The 6095-nt window shown below is 41.8% G+C and overlaps 1 pseudogene; it reads right to left on the bottom strand.

The window, feature by feature from the left end:
* Positions 1-2447: 2447 nt before the first annotated feature.
* On the bottom strand, positions 2448-5141 carry LOC129488733 (ferritin heavy chain-like; annotated as a pseudogene).
* Between the last annotated feature and the right edge of the window lie 954 nt (positions 5142-6095).

The following is a 6095-nucleotide window of genomic DNA, read 5'->3' as shown; positions in this document are numbered from 1 at the left end:
CCCCCATGTGAGGACTCAGGGAATAAGACACCATGTATGAACCAGAAAGCAACTCTTCACCAGACACTGAATCTCCCAACACCTTGATCTTGGACTTCTTAGTCTCCAGAAATCAGACAAATGTTTCTGTTTTTATATGCTACCTAACTTATGGTATTTTATTATAGAAGCAATCTGAATTGTCTTAGTCTTACAACAATAAGTTACATATTTTCATGAAAAATAACTGTAGTTTCCAAAATAAGAAATTAATTAGAAGAGTGGCATTGTTTTACATGTCTTTAATGTGTGGTTTAAGAGAAGACAGTTGAATTTACATTGGATTTTGCATTGATGTGTTGTAATACTTTGGTTTGGTTGAAGTGTCTGAAGGAAATGTAGTTTCATGCAATTATGCAGTTGGAGAAGGGAGTAGTTTAATAGATTTTGCAGGTAATTGTGGGCATTCTTCTTTGATATTATGCCAGAATTTGATACATAGTAGTTTCTTAAGAATTTTTTGAATGTAGAATCTGAAACCATATAGTTTTGTCTGTCTTGCTCTTTGAGTGGATCTTTTACTTAAATATGATTTTATAACATTATGCATTGGTCATTTTGAATATGTTGGCTCATGAATTATACATATCTTCTGAATGTTGACATATTTTATTATGCAATATAAAAAAAATCCCAGCAGTTAAAATTGCCACCATCTCATCTGAAGATTCTTTAAGTTTTGGAAAACTCATAGTGGTGGGACCAGTTTTCAAAAATTCTAATTTTCATGTGAAAGCTCAGATTTCAGGCCGGGCGCGGTGGCTCACGCTTGTAATCCCAGCACTTTGGGAGGCCGAGGTGGGCGGATCACGAGGTCAGCAGATCGAGACCACGGTGAAACCCCGTCTCTACTAAAAAAATACAAAAAAATTAGCCGGGCGTGGTGGCGGGTGCCTGTAGTCCCAGCTGCTCGGAGAGGCTGAGGCGGGAGAATGGCGTGAACCCGGGAGGCAGAGCTTGCAGTGAGCCGAGATTGCGCCACTGCACTCCAGCCTGGGCCACAGAGCGAGACTCCGTCTCAAAAAAAAAAAAAAAAGAAAGCTCAGATTTCATAATTGGCAACAAATACTGTCTTTTTTTTTTTCCAGGCTTACTTTGTTAATGTTTGAGAAAATATCTGCCAAATTCCTAAGTCTGAATAACTATTGCTGATGTCGGTTTGTTTTTTCAATTAATTGATAGTTTAGCTCCCAACTCAAATATTTGCACAAATGCTTTTCTTCAAGGCAGCCATTGTACTTTGGAATGCAGCAAAAGTGCTTTATGTATACTTTGTATTTTGTCACACAGAATATTTAAAAATATACTAACTCTTTTGGAGAAAAATTTGGCAATACCATCAAAACAACATATTCACTTACTTTTGATTCAGCAATCCTACTTCTAGGAAACACCTTGAAGACATACCTCCAAGAGCACAAACATTTATTATATACATTAGATGTTTTGTACCTTCCAAATTTCATGTTGAAATGTGCCCTCCAGTGTTGGAGATGGGCCTAGTGGAAGGTTTTTGGGTCATGGAGACGGATCACTCATGAATGACTTGATGCAGTCCTCACAGTAATGAGTTAGTTCTCACTCTGTGAGTTCATGTAAGATATGGTTGTTTAAATGAGCCTGGCACCTTCTTCCTCTCTCTCTTGCTCTCTCTCTCACCATGTGACACATTGGCTTCCCCTCACCTTCCAACATGATTGTAAGCTTCCTTAGGCCCTCACCAAAGCAGATGTGGCACTAGGCTTCATGTTCAGCCTGCGGAACCATGAGCCAAATAAATCTTTTCTCTTCATAAATTACCCAGTCTACAGTATTCCTTTTAAGCAATGCAAATAAACTAACACAATGCATATGTACACGTTTATTTGTTGCAGCATTGTTTAGAATTGCAAAGTATTGGAAACAACCTAAATGCCCATACATAGAGAAGTGGTTGAATAAACTACATGACATCTACAAAATGGAGCATTGTATAGCTATATAGAAGAATAAAGACAATCTATAAGAACCAATTTGGAATGATTTCCAGAATATACTGTTAAAAGAAAAAAAGGAAAGAACAAAAGAATATCTATAGTATGCCATTCCTTATATAAGAAAAAAAGGATAAAACACACATAGCTGCTTGTTTACACAAAAAAATTCAGGAAGGATAAATGAGATTATCTTAGGGATGGGTAGGAAGTAATGGGAATGGGGCTGTGCTGATAGTGATGAAGAGGAGTGACTTTTTTTTGGGGGGGTGGGGGTGTACCAAATGTCTTTATTTGAAGGGATAGTACAAATCAAAGAACTTAAGTGGATGTTTTGGTACAACTTATAGAAAAGGTAAAGGAAACCCCAACATGCATGCACTGCCTTGGTGAACAGGGAAGTCACCCATGGTTATGGGAAAATTAGCCTAAAGCTTAGTTCTCATTATTGCTCTGTCCCAGGGTGAGCTTGTCAAAGAGATAGTCTGCCAAGCCAGATTAAGGGGCTCCCATCTTGTGTGAGTTGGTCACATGGTCACCCAATTCTTTGATGGATTTCACCTGCTCATTCAGGTAACGTGTCTCAATGAAGTAACATAGTGGTGGTCATTTTTGTCAGCGTCCAGTTTGTGCAGTTCCAGTAGTAACTGATTCACTTTTTTTGTCAAGTGTAATGCACCCTCCATTGCATTCAGCCTGCTCTCCCAGTCATTACAGTATGGTTTCTTGATATCCTGAAGGAAGATTCAGCCACCTTGCTGGTTCTGCAGCATCTTCAGTGTCTCAGCATGTTCCCTCGCCTCATGAGATTGGTGAAGAAATTACCTGGAAAAGTTCTTCAAAGCCACATCATCGCAGTCAAAGTAGTAAGATACGGACAGGAAGAGAGGAGGTGTAGAGCTCCAGGTTGAGCTGGCAGTTGATGGCAGCCTCTGTGTTCTGGTGGTGAGGCAGGAGAATAGGGTCTGGAGGCTGGGAACCTAAGGCCAATTTGCACTGATGTCCTAGAACTGAATCAAAAGGAAAATCCCACCTCCCCATGCCCAAGTATCAAAAAGATCAGAGGCTATTCTCTTTGTGCTGCCTTGCAGATGAAAAATAGAAAGTACCTCTGTAACTTCACTTCAGCTGCTGGTCCCCTCCCACAACCAATCAGACTGGTCATGGGCCAAATCTTCATTTACATAGGGTGTAACCAAGTAACCAATGGGAAAACTCTAGAGAGTATTTAAACCCCAGAAAATTCTGTAACCAGCGCTCTCGAATGGCTTGCTCAGCCTGCTCCCGCTCTCTGTGGAGTGTACTTTTGTTTCAGTAAATCTGCCCTTTCCTTGCTTCATCCTTTAGTTGCTTTGCTTGTGCATTTTGTCCAATTCTTTGTTCAAAATGCCAAGAATCTGGATGACTCCCAGTCAAGACCCTCCAACAGTATGGTAGTGGTGGCTCACCAGCAAGGGGGATGTAGTCGACATGGAGGCTAAGGAGAGGTGGCAGTGGCTGTGTGGCACTGGAGCAGTGGGGGCCTTGGAGCTGTCTGAGGGCTCGGTGAGGAGGCGGCAGAGGGCTGACTGTGAGCCGCAGGGGTGGGGTGGGGTGTGGGGGTGGAGGACCAGCACCGTGTTACATCCAACCACTGTTGAAGCAGGCAACCTCGGCGACTCCCAGTGAAGAACGTCTAGATATATTGTTGAGTACACCGTTTTGTATAGCCTTGACTCTTAGAATCAGCATCTTACACATATCCTCAAATATAGACAAACACTTCAAAGCAAACAGGATGTAAGAAGAATCAAAATGAAATAAAAACAGAACAAGCGAATTTTTTTCTTTCTTTTTTTTTTTTTTTTTTTTTGACAGAGTTTCACTCTTGTTGCCCAGGCTGGAGTGCAATGGCATGATCTCGCAACCTCCATCTCAAGCGATTCCCCTGCCTCAGCCTCCCAAGTAGCTGGGACTACAGCACGTGCCACCACACCCGGCTAATTTTTGTATTTTTAGTAGAGACAGGATTTCAGCATATTGGTCAGGCTGGTCTCGAACTCCTGACTTCAGGTGATCCACCTGCCTCGGCCTCCCAAAGTGCTGGGATTACAGGCATAAGCCACTGTGCCCGGCTGCGAATTTTTTTAAAAAATGAAAAACATTGAAGAGGATGGGGAAGGAAAGAACTGACCTACGTCATTTTGAAAAACAGTTACTTTGACTAGATCTTCTATGACAAGAGACACAAGAACCTGCACATGGGGCATAGGTGAGCAGTTCTGTAACTACTTTATGTTTATACTAGTAACAAATAAGTATAGATAATGAGAACCGGGTTTCTCACTGTTGGTGAAGGAAGCCACAAATACGGAAAGGAGAAATACTGGAATAAGCTTTGTGTTGTTGGACTGGAATCAGACGTATCAGTGTGAACTCATGTTTTTTTTAATGGTTACACAGGTATAGAATGTGTGTGTAATCCCAGCTACTCAGGAGGCTGAGGCTGGAGAATAGCTTGAACCCAGGAGGCAGAGGTTGCAGTGAGCCGAGGTTGCACTATTGCACTCTAGCCTGGGTGACAAGAGTGAAACTCTATCAAAAAAAAAAAAAAAAAAAGAAAGAAAGAAATTATTTTAATAGGTTTGTCAATTCTGGGAATATCTCTGGAAGAATACACAGTGTTTCCCTAGGGGCTCAGGTTAGAGGAAGGCTTCTCTTTCATTATTTACCTTTATTTGAAATTTTGACTATGTGAATGTATTACATTTCCATTTTAAAAATGTTAATTAAAATAAATATTTGTTGAATGAGTATACTGGATATGAAAATTCATAGAACAGACTTACCTTTTGGTTTATATTTAGATTTTCTGGTCCTTTCCCCTCCACCTACTTTTCTGTCTTCTATTTCTTTCTTCCTTTTTCCTTTTAACATTTTGTGCCCAATGCGGGGTTACAATGGCTTACTGCAAATATTGCAATTTAAGAAACATAATACACTCCATCCTTTATCTGGACTGGACCATGGCCCCCTGGCTCTGGAACAAAATCTGTCCAGGGGTTTTTCCAGGATTCCAACCTTCTGGAACTGGCTATCAAGACCTAAGAACAGTGATGATGAAACCAGTCCTCTGGCCACCTTAGCCATAGCCACCAAAGTGTGAGGAAGTGCCCCCTACTTCCCAAGGAGCCTTCTCCACAGAACGGGAAATCCAGAGAATCTAGTTTCACTTTAAGAAATTAGAAATTAGCAGAGAAGACCAGCTTAGGCAACATGGAAAAATCCTCTCTCTACAGAAAATACAAAAATTAGCCAGGCATGGTAGTACATACCTGTAGTCCTAGCTACTTGGGAGGCTGAGGTGGGAGGATTGCTTGAGCCTAGGAGGTGGAGGCTGCAGTGAGCCATGATTGTGCCATGGCACTCCAGTCTGGGTGACAGAGCAAGACCCTGTCTCCAAAAGAAAAGAAAAGAAATTAGCAGAGGAATGAATCCAGAAGCTGCTGCCCTCAATCCAGGTCAAGTGTGTGTTTCTAGGATTTTGACTGTGTTTCCCTGGCTTTCAGCAGCAGCTGTGGTTGGGAGCCCGCTGTGCTGGGATGATGTCTCCAGGAGCAAGCATTACTCAGCAGCTGCAGAAGTGTGCAGTAATAGACAACTAGGAGACAGAAGTGAGGGTTTCCTGAACACGTACCGGAAAACATCCTGTACAGCCTCAGAAATGCTTTTCTGTAGCTGATCCCTGGTGGTTTAGCACAGGAGGCTGCCTCACCAGGGAGTGGGCTGCCTCTTAGAGCAGGCAGAAAACACCCAGGCAGAAAATGGCTTCCTCTTACTTTAAGCTTGAAATGCTGTTGGTTTGCAGGGGTTGGTCTCTGGTGATCTTTAAGACCAAACTTAAATGTCTGTATATATGGAATTTTTTCATTCAACGAACTTAGTCACTGTGTACTGTAAGCCAAGTACCATGGGCTTTGATTTATCAGTGTTTGGAGGATAATAGGAAGAAAAGCATATCAGGGAGGAGAGAGTTTTATAACCTCAGCTTCTCACCAATAGGCAAGCAATATGGCAGTAAGACAAGGAGGAGTACCAGAATTA

This window comes from Symphalangus syndactylus, chromosome 8 (assembly GCF_028878055.3).
Source record: "Symphalangus syndactylus isolate Jambi chromosome 8, NHGRI_mSymSyn1-v2.1_pri, whole genome shotgun sequence".
In the NCBI taxonomy this organism is placed as follows: Eukaryota; Metazoa; Chordata; class Mammalia; order Primates; family Hylobatidae; genus Symphalangus; species Symphalangus syndactylus.
Note: the sequence above shows the minus strand (reverse complement) of the source record. Positions and strands in the feature narration are given on the sequence as shown.